General features: G+C 36.8%; 1 protein-coding gene across 2 annotated transcripts in view; it reads right to left on the minus strand.

Moving 5' to 3' along the window:
* Positions 1–18,159, minus strand: part of ANO3 (anoctamin 3) — a 475,418-nt gene that overhangs the window by 70,784 nt on the left and 386,475 nt on the right. The gene's annotated exons all lie outside the window — the stretch shown is intronic.

Raw genomic sequence — 18,159 nt, forward strand, 5'->3', positions numbered from 1 at the left:
AAAATATGTCTCTTCCAGAATTGAAGCTGTAAAACTACAAATGGTTCTTCAAATGGAGCCCCAGATGCAGTCCATGACTAAGATCCACCGCAGACCCCTGGACCGGCCTGCTAGCCCATGCTCTGATGTTAATGACACCGAAGGCACCCCAGGGGTCTCAATTGCACGACCCCTACTATGCCCCAATTCAGCAGGAAGCAGTTAAGAGCAGTCGTCAGCCAACCTCCCCAGCATCACTTGGGTTTTCCTATTGAGTGAGGACTGAGAGACAGGACTAGCTGGATTTCCTAGACGGACTAAGAATTCCTAAGCCTAGCTGGGGAGGGTGACCGCACCTACCTTTCAAAACGGGGCGTGTAACTCAGCTCACACCCAATCAGGTAGTAAAGGGGGCTCACTAAAATACAAATTAGGCTAAAAGCAGGAGGTAAAGAAATATTCAAATCATGTATCACCTGAGAGCACAGGGGAGGGACAATGATAGGGATATAAACGCCAGGCATTGGAGATGGGAGTGGGCAACTCCCTTTGGGTCCCCTCCCATTGTATGGGAGCGCTGTTTTCACTCTACTAAATCTTGCAACTGCACACTCTTCTGGTCCGTGTTTGTTATGGCTCAAGCTGAACTTTCGCTTGCCATCCACTACTACCATTTGCCACCATCACAGACCCGCCGCTGACATCCAACCCTCCGGATCCGACAGGATGTCCACTGTGCTCCTGATGCAGTGAGGTGCCCATTGCCACTCCCCATCAGGCTAAAGGCTCGCCATTGTTCCTGCACGGCTAAGTGCCCAGGTTCATCCTAATCAAGCTGAACACTAGTCTCTGGGTTCCACGGTTCTCTTCCATGACCCACGGCTTCTAATAGAGCTATAACACTAAGCGCATGGCCCAAGGTTCCATTCCTTGGAATCCATGAGGCCAAGAACCCCAGGTCAGAGAACAAAGGCATGCCGCTATCTTGGGAGCAGCCCGCCCCATCTTGGGAGTGGCCCACCACCATCTTGGGAGCTCTAAGAACAAAGACCTGCCGGTAACAACTGGATGAGTCCGACTGCTTTATAGCTGCCTGTGTGGGGAAAGCAACTAACACTCCCTAGGCCTCAATTTTTTAATCTATAAAATGGAAGCAGTAAATATCGCATCATATAAGTTGTTGAGTATTTATGAGAATTAAAAGGATTAATCACCATAAAAGGCCTGACACTGCCAATAATATATTTGACAAATATGAGTTTCTCTTTTTCCCTTTATTCTACTTTATGGCAACTCCTACTTACTAGTCTCTTTCTTTTGCTACTAAGCGGATATCTGGGTTTGTTTCTTTGTTTCATCAGGGACAGGTTCTAAATGTTGTACCCTTTAACCCTGAAAGCATTATCTATTCTCTTAGAGGGTAAAGGGCAGAGATGTTATCCCTGTTGTTTTCTACCCTCAGAGAAGGTCAGAAATGTCACGAGCTCTCTGTAGATCCTCTTAGCTTCTCTTACACAATCCTTTGGTTCTGTGTGTGGTGAAGGTTGGATGGGGGCTAAATCAGATCAGTAGAAACCAAATGGTGAACCAACTGTGAACAGAGAAATACAAACTGAGTATCCCTACAATGGAATACTATGCAGCAATAGAAAGAAATGTTAAGTATGGACCCACGCATGGAAGGATGCAGGGATGTTTCCTACAGTGTAGAAGGACCTTGAAAACACAGTGCTAAGTGAGAGAAGCCGGACAGGAAGGATCATGTATTGTGTGGTCTGCTTATGTATGATCTGCTCACCTATTGTATGATCTGCTTACATGAAATACCCAAGGAAGACAAATCCACAGTCAGGAAATAGATCTGTGGTTGCCAGGGGCAGGGACTTTTGGGGGAAAATAGGGAGTGACTGTTAACAGGGACCTGCTTTCTTCTGGGGTAATGAAAATGGTCTAACACTGATTGTAGTGAGGGTTGTGCAGCTCTGTGAATACACTAAAAAACCATTGAATTGGACACTTTAAATGGGTGCAAATTATATTCCAATAAATTATTTGTAGAAACTAAAAAAAAAAAAAAAGAAATGTGTGGTACTAAGATTTTTTCTCCTTCTTTCTTTATAACTAAAAATCAGCATCAGTATTAGTTAGAAAAAAAAATACAAAGTTCATAGTTGCATTTTCTTACCTTTCATGACATTTACAAAGCCCTCTCTCACATATGTTTTAAATTCATTGTCACTGTCATAACATTTTTAAAGAGATATGGCAAGTGTTATCATCATGTGGATTTTGGAAACAAAGATGCTAATTGGCTGTGACCCTGACAATAAATGGCAGAGCCAGGACCAAAACTCTTGCTAGTTACTCTCCACCTACAGTGCCTGACTGGTACATTCCTCAGGCTGTTTTTTGTTGGTTGGTTGGTTGGTTGGTGTTCAGATTTTTATTTTTTCCCTAGGACTACCATAAGTAATTACTCTGTACTGATTTTCAGCAGTTTTAAAAGAGTACAAATGACTAAAAGAAGCAAGACAGCCAAAAATTATTATCAGCAAGAAAAACTAGAATCTCCAAGCACTGGATCTGCTTTCAAATAGCAGACCAGAATCACTGTTACCAAATGAGACATTCATAACTTAAGAGGAAAGTGGAATATAGAGGAAGTAAACAGGAAAAGAGATACAAACAAAAGGAAAACTGAAAAAAAAAGTACAATATTAAGTAAGCAAGTACAACATATAGTGATTCCTAGGCTGGGACTTAAGGTTTTTAATATAGTCCATGACATTTAGAATGCTCTGTCAAATCCTAATTATCATTGGTCTCCGTCAAGGCTTAAAGTTTAAATGTGTCTGTCACATGCTTTCTTCTTAATTTATATTTCCAGCATATACTTGAGCAAAAAACATCTTTCACAAAATATAAAAAATAAAGGTAATCTTGAATTTGGTCCGATTTTAGCTTGAAGGTAATAGCATTAGAGAAAATATATTGAATCTTTCTCAGAAAGTAGGGTGTCCACTTTCAATTTTAATATTAAGAGGTAACCTTTGTTAAAAATCCATGCTTAGCTGGTGATATATGTATTTTATTCATGGCTTATTTATTTCAACTTTCAGGTAATCCACATTCTCACTTTTTAAAATTGTTAATTAGAAAAAGGGTATACAGAATAATTGAGTATGCAAAACACTAATGAAATAAATTGGCATTTACTAATCCCTACTAAAATTATTAATAAAAATACAATTAGTAATACAAATAGCTAACTTTAAAAGTTAAACCAGTGGTTGCTTCTGGGGGTAGAGATGATTGGCAAGAGGCTCAAGGAACTATGCAAGGCATTGAAATCTATGTTTTAATAGGGGTGATGGTGGTTATACAAGTTCATTTATTTTTCAGAAGCAACCATAGTGTTCTTCGAATCTGTGGATTTCACTCTTATGCAAATTATAACTAAAAATTACAGAAAATAATTTTTTAAATAATAAGTGATTAAAAATATTATATGACTTGATTCTTATGAAAACCCTCTTTGCCTTCCGAATCTTTTTAACTCCTTTTTTTTTTTTGAGACAGAGTTTCACTTTGTCCCCTAGGCTAGAGTGCAGTGGCATGATCTCGGCTCACTGCAACCTCTGCCTCCTGGGTTCAAGTGATTCTCTTGCCTCAGCCTTCTGAGTAGCTGAGACTAGAAGTGCATTTCACCATGCCAGGATGATTTTTTTTATTTTAGTCGAGACAGGGTTTCACCAAGCTGTCCAGTCTCGTCTTGAACTCCTGAGCTCAGGCAATTCGCCCACCTTGGCCTCCCAAAGTGCTAGGATTGCAGGCCTGAGCCACCACGCCTAGCCCCAACCTTTTTAACTCTCGTGCTTAGCATTAGCGGGACCTGATCTTGCAGTGAGGGGCTGAAAAGAAAGCAGGGAGATGGGATGACCATATGTCATTCCACAGTCAGTTCCAGGGTGGCTGCAAACCTAAATTATGAACATAGGCAACCAGCTTGGATTTGAAGGGTAGGCTGAACAATAAAAATGTCTGCACATTTTTCTAGAACAGTTGTATTAACCAGCCTTGGAAAGGAGAAAGGGCTTCTATTTATGCCAAGATCTAAGCAAACAGATGAAGCAGAAGCACCCAACTTAGGTGATCTCAAGGCTCTCTCAGGTATATAAATGCATGTGGCTTTTATAAATATAAATATAGAAGAAAAGGTTGGGGTCGACCCTAAACAAAAAAAGTATTTAGTTCATCTAGACACACCCAAATTTCAATAATACATGATGAAATAAACGTCTAACACTGCCCTAAGTCATCAGCCAGATTTGACTCACTGGCTCACATCTTGTCTATTCCAGCGCAAATATTGGATTCCAACTTATGGAAATGTGAGATGGAGGGCAAAAAATTGTTAGGGTCTCAGTTCAGCGACTGTTCTCTTAGAAGGATTACATGAATTTAAATCTCAATCTTGATAGCAGAGGAAAAGAGGATGAGAAAAGGGGTTGAGCTGGCATCTTGATCAAGATTGAGTAATGGACATGGGAATTTCAAGAGGAAACAGAAATCTGTGAAAAACTCTATGAATCTATGACTTTGAATAAAGTATCTTATAATCCATTTTATTGTAATTGCTGGTGAAAAGTTTGGCGTGCATAGTTAAGTCTGGAATCCTGGCTGGATCAGGTGGTCTCTGAAGCAAGCAGCAGATTAAAAGAATACAGCAGCATTAATGACAGCCCCAGATCAAATCAGGGGTGAGAATTGAGTGGTTGGAAGAACTGACGAAGTGAATCGGGAGGATTTATATAGTTGAACATTTTAGAGCTTCAAAAAATGTCAATGCTCAATCTACACTTTAGAACAATTAAGTCAAAATCTCCAGGAAAAATATCCCAGCATCAGTACTTTTTAAAGCTCCCAAGGACTTGAAATGTGCAGCCAAGGTCGATCACAGTAGCCTAGAGAATAAGCAGTTGTGCTGATGGAAGAGGTAGAAGAGCAGTCAAAGTCATGGTTACTGAGGTGGTAGAACCTCAATACAAAAATTATAAGGTCAAGCCAGCAGAAATAATACTGTCATTTTGTTTTGACTTCCAACTATTTATAAAGTATTTTAATAATCACTTTAGATATATTACTTCTAATGTCTATAACACCCATTCTCTTAACAGTCAACAAAAATCTGAACGGGAACTACATGTACAAGGTGTATATGAAATGTTTCATAAAATGGCTATTGTTATTAACCTTCAGCTTAACATATGAGAAATTTGGAGTACTGAGAGGTTAAGTGACTTGCTGAAGTCACATGGATGATAGGAACCTAAGTCATTCTAACTCTAATATTCATACTCTGTCTACCACACAATGCTTCCCTGAATAGACATGAAATAGGTTCTGATATGTGGGAATGAAAATCTGAGAACAAGCTGTGAGTGTCATCAATAAAGAAGTATCCTGCAGATAGGTAGATAGGGATGTAGAAAAAACAGCAGAAATGAAATAGCATGGGGTTCAAAGCACAGAAATCTGATATCTAAAAGCAAAGGAATAATGGCTCAAAATAAAGATGGCAACAGAGGGATGGTGAGGAGGGGAAGGAGTGTATTAAACTTGTTAAATGTTAAAGATAGTTAAAAATAAAAGTGTATAAAATGAAAGTAATTAAATTTATAAAGAATAAAACATCAAATCAGATATAGATGTAAGGAAGGCTTATAAATATAGATGCATATATAGGTAGGTAGACTGACAAATCTAGATATACAAATAATGCACACACACACATATATATAAGCATTAGCACTGATTGTTTGTGGGAAGAGGATTAGGGAGCATTTTCACTTTGTTCATAGCAGACATTGTACAAAGAAATGTGTGCTGCCTATGTTCTTTTTAACCACTCTGGAAAGTTTATCAACTCCTTTCTTTGGTCCTGTGAAACTGGTCTGGGGATGGAGTCAGAGGATCAGAGGCCTCCATAGGAGAAGTACATTTTTGTTATTAGGGGAAAGCCAGGTTTGACATGACTCACGGAGGTGAAAGGGATATTCCAGAAAAGCTGAAGATAATAAAGCATAACTCTGTTCCTTGGCAACTATACATTATATTTACTTTTCACACCTGCCTCTCTGACAACGACACCCTCTTCTCAACTTAAAAAACATTCAAAGATGAACAGGCTGCACTTAGCTCTTATAGCTCCATTTCCTCGGTTTACAGTTCATAGCACAGAGTGTCAGAATCATAGAGTCACAAATGTAAGGGAGGTCAGATGCTGCATGTGGTTTGTTCCAAGTTATTTACTTTAAATTTAAAGACAACAAGGCCCTGGGGGTTGAAACATATCACTGAGCTTGTTTAGAAACCTTCCAAAGCATCTACAGCACTTTATTATAACTTATTACACTTGTTCTTATACATGATTTTTACTACACTTGAAGTTAAGTTTTTTTAGTGTCTTTTTTTCCTTAGTTTTCTTAGTGTTTGGCACACTGAAAATGCTCAATAAATGTTCATCAAATTGAACTGAATTATTGAATAGAATCCAGTCATAATGTAACTCCTGGTCTTGTCATCTTTCCATTATTCCAGGTTTTCAAATTATGCTTCAAGGAATCTCATTGGCAATATGGGAAGGCCTGTAGTCCCAGCACTTTGGGAGGCTGAGGCAGGTGGATCGCCAGAGGTCAGGAGTTTGAGACCAGCCTGGCCAACATGGTGAAACCTGTCTCTACTAAAAATACAAAAACTAGCTGGGTGTGGTGGCGCGCACCTACAATCCCAGCTACTCAGGAGGCTGAGGCAGAAGAATCACTTGAACCTGGGAGGCAGAGGTTGCAGAGTTGAGATTGCGCCATTGCGCTCCAGTCTGGTGATAGAGTGAGACTACGTCTCAAAAAAAAGACAGACTCTCACCAGGGAAGCCCCTTCTTTATCTGCTTTATATCTTGAACAATCAAGATCAATTCCAGTTGAAAAAATAATTATTGCTTAACAATTTTTGAAAACCACGGCACTATACTTCCAATGTGGTTGATTGGAAAGGTCAGTTCAAACACAAATGAAGTTAAATATGTCTGAATATGAAGGAAAAATGAACTCCAAGCATTGTTTTCATCAGAATAGTTAAAGACTTGAAGCCTTCTCAAAAGAAGGCCCAGCTGAAACAATAGTTTATCAGGGCAACAACTCAGATTGCCAGTTTGGACAGCACCCAAGTACTACTAAAGACTCCTCCATTCCCTAGGTTTATTTTCAGCATCATCCTCAAGCATAATGTGCTTTCCCAACGCACTATTGCAACACCACTACACATGAGGTAGAAATAGAAACCTTGCTAAACAGGTTCTGCATTTGGCAAAAGAGCCATGAATATGGGACATTTTACATCTCCATGCCTGGGGAAAATTACTTGGTCTTTTTGGTGAACACCTTACAGAAATGTAATGCATGGAGTTCTCTACATGAGCACAAAGTAGACTAATGGATATGAAGAGCCTGTAAATGTGTGAAGAGGCAGATTTTGAACATTTGGACTGAACTGTATTTGACACAGCGTAGTATCTGGAACTGGTTGCTTAAAACCTGCTTGTCTTGTTAAATTTCCTCTGTTCAAGGACATGGAATCTCTCTCTAATTTTACTTCAAATTTCCCTTTCCTTCCTTTCTCTAAAAATATTAAATAAGAAAGAAGATAGTAAAGCCAGCATTTGAAGCCTAAGTATTGAAAGTCTTTACCAGTTTCTGAAATCAGACTTGACATCTTTCCCCCACCTTGCAAATTTCATGAATAAGAAACTACCTATAAGCATCATCATGTCTATTAAATTACAATGAGAACTCTCACTCAATCTTGACCAGAGCAGATTCTTAACTTGGAAGCAGAGTCCCTCTGAAAGTAACTCTTCTGGTCACTCAATATTCTATTGGCATTTCTTTATTAAATAGACATTTCAGTAGCATTTATTCAAATTGAAATGGATACTCTCAATTGAATTGCTAAAATATTGTAGGTATCCACACTTGATAAACTAGTCAGCTTTTTGCCATGTATTTTTCATAAATGCAATATAACCTTTTAAAGCACAATATTAATTTTTCTCAAGCCTTTTCCTCATCTAACCATTCAGTGATTTGACATACTTTCTTTAATTCAGTTGAATATTTTCTAATTAAAAATGTAACATCAACAAAAATAGCAGGAATAAGCACCTTGTCTTATATACTTCCGAAATCTAGGGATAGAGGAGTGCATGCCATATAGTTGACCTTTAATTAATATATGTTGAAATAATTAATTAAAAGTATAAAGAAGAAAATAAAAGTCACTAACAATCCCACCATGAATAAACAGCTACTATTAAAATTTTGGCATTTCCATCCAAGGTATTTTTCTTGAGCAGTATATTCAGGACTGACACCTTGCTGATACTTAGAAGTATGGCCATACCGATTGTTAATTTATAAAGGAAAAAACAAAAACTGAACCTGCAATTAAACTCCTCAAAGACTTCCATCTCCTTACTGGTTAGCCTATCCTTCCCACAAAACCTTCACCAGGACCAGATACCTGTATAGTCAGTCCCTGGAACAACTTGTGACTCCAGAAAACTGCTCCAGAACTAAGGTCTTCATCTATTCAAACTGGCCAGTACTAGAGACCTAAACATTATTCAATGTTTGCCTTTTCAACCTATAAGTATTTCTCTGGAACTGGATATAGTACCTCAGTTAGATTGTACTTGGCACCATAGGTAAACACCAACCAGTATAAAATAAATTACTGACTTCACCTTTAAAATAATAAATGCAATGAAAATTATCTTTTTGATTAAATAATAATGCTCCTCAGAACATACAGGAACAGCAGTGTGGTACTGAACAAAGACCATGGATTAGAGTAGGGATGTTCTGGGTTTGAATGGTGCATATATTTCTAATTGTCTGACCTTGGACAAATTACTAAATGATGATAAAATTCTGCTGTTACTACTTAAAATGAGAATAATAAAACTGTATTCATAAGAGTGTTGTACAAATTAAGTGAGAGACAATTTGTAGTAGTCTATGCTTAATCCACTGGAAGGCCATAATAAATTGTAATAACCAATTTTCTTAACACTCTAGTTTTTACACATACCAAGAACTTTGTCTTAGTTTCCCCTGCATGAAGATAATTTCCTGCTAGGAAAAACAGATGCATTGTCAATTATTTATATTTCAATTGTTTCGCTTTTATAAAAATTCAGTCACAACCAGTCAGCTGTTCCCACAAGATACTTTCCATCTTTTGTTCATGACCTAGGAAACGGCATATTGTTTCTTTTCTCCTTTTTTTTGAGATGGAGTCTCACTGTGTCGCCCAGGGTGGAGTGCAATGGTGCGATCTTGGCTCACTTCAACCTCCGCCTCCCGGCTTCAACAGATTCTCCTGCCTCAGCCTCCCGCGTAGCTGGGATTACAGGCCGGAGCCACCATGCCCAGCTAATTTTTGTATTTTCAGTAGAGACGGGGTTTCACCATGTTCACCAGGGTGGTCTCAAACTCCTGACCTCAGGTGATCCACCTGCCTCGGCCTCCCAAAGTGCTGGGATTACAGGCATGAATCACTGTGTCCGGCCTTCTCCTTTTGTATTTAAGACTGCAAAGCTGCCTCTAGAGTAAATAATTTAATCCCAAACTTATTTTTTGAGAGCACAATGTATGTTCATCGTTACACTGAGCAGAAAAAAAGGCAAGGAATTGCACCATATTTCCAAAGAAAACTGGCATTTATCGAGCGCTTACAAAGTCCTCGAGTTTGTGCTAGATATTTTTACGTTAAGTCACATCATCTTCACAACAACTCAGGTTGACTAAACATTATTCATCTCACTCATTGTATAAACAAACCGAGACTCTTAGAGGTTAAGTTATGTGAGGAAATTACTTGGCTGGAATGCTGAATTTCTTCCATGGTTTATTTCAAACATAATTTGGAATATAACTTTCTTGGCTATATAATCTGTAACTTCTTTCTAGGAAGAAATTAGCATCACAGATAAAAGGTTTAAACAAGTTTCTGATACAGCTAAATGAGACAAGGAACTTCTGGGACGTAAGCTGCTCATCCCTCCAGTGGCCCATCAATCACTCAAAGGCCTGTGACTTGACATGCTTTCCTTTCTGAGTCTAATAATATTTACTAACCATTTTTTTTTAAATAAACATTTCTACTAAGATATAAATCTTTGCATTGGTCTGTTAGAGGACTTTTGCTTCACAGCAAAACTCATAAAATTACGAACTATGTTCATAGCTTAATTGTTTGAAAATATTTCTTTTATGAGACCACTATGTCTGAATTTGTAGACATAGTGCAGTTAAATACGAAGTTAAATATGTCTGAATATAGAGGAAAGCACTGTTTTTATCTGAAGAGTTAAAGACTTGGAGCCTTCTCAAAAGAAGGCCCAGCTGAAATAGCAGTTATCGGAGCCTTATTTTGTCTCTCTATTCAGGAGTGGTATGTTGATTTGCCTATGTCCTCTGGTACCCAACACAGGTAATGGAAGAGAAATAAGATCTGAATACCTGGAGCCAGAAACTATGGGAAATTGTAAAAATTTCAACTAATCTATGAAAGACATGAGAGATTCTGCCAAATTCACAACAATCTTAAAAATGTACATAATATTGCCAATGAATTATGAAGCTGAAAGAAACTTTGAAACTATCAATAATAAAAAAAGAATTAACCATGCTAGAGAAAGAGGAAAGACTGAATTACTTTTATATTCTTTATGAAATATTTTTTAAACATCATAAAGAGATAATTTAAAATCTCTAAATTTGCAGACAAATATAGCCCCAAAAGCATTACAGAGGTGTGTTTAGCAGTTAGTTGATTAAAATATTTTTAATTTTCTGTATTTTGCTTTTTATGTATGTTATTTTGGAGTTTTAAAAAATTTATAAATTTGTGGTTTTTCCATTCTCCTTACTTTTGCACCTCATTTTGTATTGGTATTTTTGTAATCTTTTTCTTAAAAGGGGCTTCCAAAATTGTATATCTCGTCTCATGAATGGCTATAATGCATTAAAAACTTATGTGCCAGTCATGTTGTTACATATTCTACACGTTTACTCATTACATCCTCATACCAGCTTCATGTGTAAGAAACTGTTCTATTGCTCTTTTACCGGTAGTAATACTGTTCAAAAGTGAACTCGACTCTGCCCCAGGTTTCTCTGACTCCTCAGACGGTGTTACTAGTTTAAAGTACTTATATTTAAAAGAGGGGATTCATAACAACTTTAACTGGATCTTTTTCAGGAAAAAAAAAAGATTCAAGCGACCTAATACTTTCTTTTGCTCTCTAAACAAAAAGTGAGGCAGATAATTAGAAAATCCTAGCATATCTAATTTGTGACTTTCTCCTAATTCAGGACAAAAATTGAGTTCCTTTTCTGTAGCTAAAGAGCTTGTATGAACTGTCAGCTTAGTTACCCATATGTTTTCAATGTTCCCTGCAAATTGTTTAAGGTATGTATAGTCCTTTCACTGGATGAGTAAGTCTTTTGTCATTGTTATTTGCTGCCTATGAATTTGATTTCAAAATCTTCTTCAGGTCATGAATAAATTTCCTTTTCCTTCTGTCCCTGTTTTTGAGCCAAGGAACAAATCAAGATTCTTCCTCAGAGTGTACACACCTGCCCAGGCATCTCACTCTCTCCTCACTCTATCTGCTTCAAGTCATGGCTCCTTGGTGAGAACACTCTGCTGCTGAGGTTATTATTTAGCTATAATAACTTTTTCTAACTAGACAGAAACAAAGTAGATATGCCGGTATTTTCTAATTACCTGCCTTAAGTGCTTTTTTAGAAAGCATTAATAAATCATGTGGATCTTTTCCTAGCAGTGGTAAGATAAGTTAAAATATTATCAAACTGCCAGTTTTGCCACTTCATTATATTTATGCCTGGTTGTAACATCACTTAATAAGTTAAGTTCATATAAAAATAGTTGATAGTTAATAAATTGGGCAAGAGTTGCTTAAACAGATTAGACTATATAATAAAATTAGGGTTTTAAAAGAATAAAGCTGCTATAAGAGTACAATTCATCTCACAGGATTGAATCAGTTACGGTATCTCCACAAAACAAAGTATCACATGTTGTTAAAGACAGCTGTCTCATTTCCCTGCTAGGCTGCCATTTGTAGGTTGAAGAGTCACCTGAGTGCTGGAAAGAAAAGGCTCAATTTCAGAGTTCTTCTAATAGCAAGAATCTACAGGGAGCCTAGAATTCTCCATTTTAGCAATAGACCTCTTTCCCCATATTCTACACACACCTTTCTGCCTATGAACATGTACAATTGGTCCATCGGGACTAATATAATTGTGCTTTTTAACCCTGTTCCTATCAGTTACTTCGAGAAGCCCACAATTTCCAGATCATCCCTCACTCCCCAGGAACTGATCTTCATGCCACCAGGAACAGGGATTGCCTTTGTGATGATTGCCCACTCCTTCCCAACTTTTGAAACAAATTCAGTATTCCCTTTTTTACTCAAAGTCAAGGCAAAGCCTTTTGCATCCCTTCACTTTCTTACTCTAATTGAAACCTGGGACTCCCCTAAAACCCCGCTTTCCATGTAGCACACTCAAGTGATGGCTCTTTGTCTCCTATGTCAATACGTACTGATAATGAGATAGTGAATTTCTTGCTCCTCGTTGCTGCTTTAGGACCATTTTTCCTCCCTCCTCCTTAAGAATTTACAGATTTGAATCTCATATTATCAATTCACGCTTCCTACTGCCACTCCTTGTGGTAGTCATCCTCTGTTTCCTGGAGACATTTACCCAACGTCTATGAAGATTTTAAACTCATGTCTTAATATAACTCTTATCAACATACTCCCAAAATTATTCTTGGAAATTACAATATACACAGATAATCTTTCTAGTACTCTGATTTCTCAGTTCTTTGATCTCTATCTTCAAAATTGTTTTCTCCTACTCGATTTCACTCATGTACTCCCACAACATATTTTTGATCAATAATAGCAGGTCTTCCATGATATTCAATAATCACATCCATAGTTCTATTTCACTCCCTGTAAACTGCAATTCCAACATTCTCTTGAGCCAGATTATCAATTCATTGATCTTATCATAGTTTTACTATCCTTTCCTCCCTTTGTGCCTTCACTTTTGTCTTTACTTATCCTAATGGGCAATCATTATACTCACTTGGGTACAAATGCCCTCAACTCTCTAGCTCTTGTTTCATTTTGTCGTGAGCCCACGGTTTAAATACGACCCTAGTTAAACCCATCACTCCATCTACTATCTATTTGTACTCATGCACATTAACATAGCTGGAGAAAAGCACAGCTATTCTGAGTGAATTGTTTTATTTTATATTAATGATTACTAACTTTGAGTAGATCTTTGAGGCTGCCACGCTGTCATACTTTCTCTCTCTCTTATTATTATTATAATATTATTATTATTATTTTTGAGGCAGAGTTTCTCTCTTGTTGCCCAGGCTGGAGTGTAATGGCGCAATCTCAGTTTCACTGCAACCTTTGCCTCCCGGGTTCAAGCCATTCTCCTGTTTCAGCCTCTCAGGTAGCTGGGATTATAGGCACCCGCCACCATGCCTGGCTAATTTTTTTCTATTTTTAGTACAGACAGCGTTTCACCATGTCGGCCTGACTGGTCTTGAACTCCTAACCTCAGGTGATCCACCCGCCTCAGCCTCCCAAAGTGCTGGGATTACAGGTGTGAGCCACCATGCCCAGCCACTTTAAAAAAAAAAAAAAAAAATCTGATACCTGTACTCCCAATACTCTCAGTTGTCAATGTTTCTGTCTAAATGACTACCACCAAAACCATATCTACCCACTTATCTATCCTTGTGTCCATATCCTCTACATTCTTACATGTTAGAAGATTTCTGCATCTCTGGTTAAGGCCAACTCTTCTTGTGAAATAGCTCCTATCACTAACCACCTACCAAAGGAAACTGCTCACGGATCTATATGCACAGTCATATAAATGTGGCCAAGGAATGTCCTTAAGTGAAAACAAAGTCAAGTTTCAGATCTGAATGGCCAACGATGAGAAGAATATTCTAAAAATAGGAAAAAGTAAACTTACAGCTGTCTCATGAATAGTATATTCACTTTTTGTTATTATTGTTGACAAATATATTAATATTTATTCAATCATTTATCAATTCACTCATTTATTCTTTCACTTATAAGTTTATCCAGCATTTGCTCTGTGCCAGACATTAGTCTAACTAACCCTGTGGATAAAGCAATGCAGAAAACAGACAAAAATGCAAGCTGTCAGGAGCTGACTTTTCTAGCATGGGACTAGATGAGAAATACATACATAAATAAGATACACAGTATGTTAGATGACAATAAGTGCTATGAATAAAATACAGCAGGGAGGAGTGAGAATAGGTCAGGAGAAAAGGGTTTCAGTTTTACAAAGTGTGATCAGAGAAAGTCTCTCTGGCAGGGAAAAATTCAGTTAAAAATAAAGAAGAATTTACTCATTCATTTTTCATGAAATTAATATTCATTGAGCAACTATTATGTGCTGAGAGATGCAAATTCAAAATAATTTAGTATGTGTTTGTACACTTATTGGATTCCTCTCAACATTCATTCATGCTGATACTGAAGCTTCAATTTTTATCATCTCCAAAGAAAAATTATTATATTTATAATTAATTAAGTCTAATTGAGTTTGACTACTAAGTGTCCAATAACACACAATTACTTTATTTTAACTTGACTCCCCACACACAACTAAGAAGTAGTATCACTTTCTTTATCGTACAAATGAGAAAATATTCTTGGAAATGTGATGGCAATTATCCAAGGTTATGAAACCATTAAGTGGCAAAACCAGGATTCAAAACAAAGAAACTGTGACTTGGTAGCCTGAGCTTGCTCTACTCAGCAAACTGCTTCCTTGGTGATTATAAATCTGGAGAATCTAGCCAGAGACGGAGCCCCAGAGTGCTAACACTGAATAAAGATTTCATGGGGCCACCTCAGCGACAAAGTCATTCTGCTAACATGTGCGGAGGATGATCACGTCAGCAAAAGTATCATTCTGAAGAAAGTATTGTTTATTTTTTAAATGTTTCCATCATCTTGTAACAACGCTATCCTCTACCATTTTTGTTTTTGTTTGAATAGAACCGGAAGGGAAGATAAAAAGATATAGTGGACACTATGTGAGACCCTAAATAATACAGAAAAATATCCAAGCAAATATTTTAAATCTATGAACAGCTTCAAGTATTACTAGATATCACATAGAAATTACTGAAAATGTCTGATTTACTACTCTGAATTTAATAGCTGCACTATGTCAGTGGTTTTGAAAATGATTGTGCAATCGCTAAAATAATGTTGTGAAATTATTTATCTCCTTGTACAAAATTTCTTTCCATTATATATTTAAATAGTTGTAAAGTTATGATTTCCAGTGCTTTATAAAAACGGACATTTTAAAATAAATTTATACTAGTATTTTATACCTAATTGTGTCTTTTTAAAAATATACCTTTAAAAAGCACTTATCTGTTGCAAAATTTAAATTGTTCATTTTATCTTTAAATCTATTTCCATTTAATTTCTACTTCAAAATATTTCTAATATATATTTATGTTTGAAAGTGTTGATTATCTTGTCATAGTACTCTAAAATAATTTTTAAAATGAGGTAGAAATTTTTAAAAATTTTAAAATTTCTTGTGACCATTAGGCTCTTACCTTAAAAAACAGTTAGAATTGAGTAATCATCAGAAGTAATAAAACAATATAATCGATTTTAAATTTTAATGAATATTAATTGCAAAATCTAAGACTTTGTTATAAACATATTCTTAAGGATATCAGTAGGGTTTGTGTTTGTTTTTCAATTGGTATTTTATATTGTTATAATATGATATTTTCAATTATATATTTTATAATACATTTCAGAATATTTACTAAGAAAACATGTTCACATAAATATATAGATAGAAATGCAACAGGTTTTGCTATAGTCATATCATTCAATTCTTTCAACTATGGCCGAATCAAAATCACATAGGGATCTATCCTTTAAAGTTATTTTTAGTTGATTGAGCAGGTTTACAACTTTCTTTAGCTCACCATTTATATATGTATGCATGCAAGTATGTATACTTACATATATGTATATGTAATGTCATAACCTCTGCTTAACCAAGGGCATTGTCCTAGAATTTCCTTAACCCCAAAATGGAACACTTGAACCTTCCAAAAAGTTATAGTTAAGTGAAGAAGATCATATCATAGCACCATATTATGTACCAGAGAAAGATAAACTTGAATAACAAACAACCATTAGCATGTATGAGAACAATCCCTCTATTTCTAATAGAATATTGAAATAAATTAAATGCTACCCCAAATACATTTCCCAGCCATTAAATTCTATTTTATTTATAAAGATATCATTAAAATACTCTCAAATAATAGATTCATAATATGATTTATTTTACTATTACTCAAATAGTTCCTTTTTGCTTAAAGTGCCTATGTCCCTATGGGGAAGCAAACATGAATTCTACTTGCAGCCTGTCTCAGACTCAACATGCTATCAGTGAATCTGATCAATGCAAATTCCCTACATGTGACATCAGCATCAAGATTTGATGCTATAGGGTTTGTACCAAAAGGTACTCTTCTGGATTCAAAACAATGTTTTCCATTCATTTGAAGTGTGGTCCCAATCTATGTCTGCTTCTGTATTGAGATCCATTAGTGATGTTCATGTGTCTTCATGTTCTGGAAACTCCACTTGTGAGTGGTTCTGTCATTTCAGACTAGGAAGAGGTTTTTCTTCCTCCCAGTATGTATTGTGAAACTTAATTAATGAGTGTAAAGCAATTGGTGAGTGCCAGATGAAAGGCACCATAGTGGGTAAGTACCAAAAAAAATTATACAAGCGCTGCACAGTGTGTCATCTCAGCTGGCTTTGCTGATGAAATTGCAGGTAATTATCCCTTACTGTGGAGCTCCTCTGGAGAAAGGAGGTCTAAACTGGGATCGGTCTTAACCTAGAACCTACGACTGTATCTCAGTGAAACTTGTTTGTTTGGCTAGAAATTACTTTTTAACTTCAACTCCAGTGAGTAAACAAAGGTTTCTGATAAGAACTAAGTGAGCTAAGTAACAATTGAGGCACTAAATTTATGCACAGTTTACATTTTATAACTTTATTTCCAGATGTGCTCAAGACGGTGAGGGTAGATAAGGTTTATCTCTAGGCTGAGGTCTAATCAACTGATTACGATTGTAAGGAGGGCAATGAATAGGATTCTGGGCCCACAGAAAGAGTCTCCAGGAAAAAACAAAATGAGAAATTAGCCTGACTTTTATGGCAGTGAAAACGGAGAGCTATAGCAAAAGTGCATTGCGATGTTCATGCCTGGTATAAGCCATAATTACTATGGTTAAGGCAGAAGGGGATAATGATATTCCCACACATATTGCAGAAAATGCCTAGGGAAAAGGTGCACCCAGTCCTGCCCAATCATGTTCAGTTCTCTAACTACAAGCATAAAATGTATTTAGTTGGATTTTTCCCTAAAAAGCGGCTAATCTGAAAATAAGCCACTGAATTCTATTAAGCCACCGTTCGGTAACTAGCTGTTTGATTAAATTTAACCTGCTTTTCTTTGTACCACAGTAGAGACACCTTAAATATCTTTTGAGACAGTATTTTTTAGGGGTTGGTTTAATTTCTAATCAAACTCTGAAGGGGCCTTTGGGCTTCAGAAAATTTAAAACTATAGAATTACCTTGTTCTTTCCTTGGGGCAATTAACTGGGCAAATTCTTTGCATTCCATTTGAAGCTTACTAGCTCCTGCATTTTAGCTAAAGTTTCATTTCTCGCTCAGAGGTTGAAAACCTATCTCTTTGTGCAACAGAAACCAAGTATGAACCTCAGGCATACTGAGCTGAACGGGCCTTGGCGCCATCCCCAAACGCTGATGTACAGAAGATCCCAGTTTCACTCTTCTCCCTTTCATAAGCTCTGAAAGGAAGTGTAGGAAGTATGCCAAGTTGTTATTCAACTCTAGTATTTAATCAAGCATTACCTGGCCACTTCTGAAATTCTCCAGCTTCT

The sequence above is a fragment of the Macaca thibetana genome, chromosome 14, assembly GCF_024542745.1.
Source record: "Macaca thibetana thibetana isolate TM-01 chromosome 14, ASM2454274v1, whole genome shotgun sequence".
Lineage (NCBI taxonomy): Eukaryota > Metazoa > Chordata > Mammalia > Primates > Cercopithecidae > Macaca > Macaca thibetana.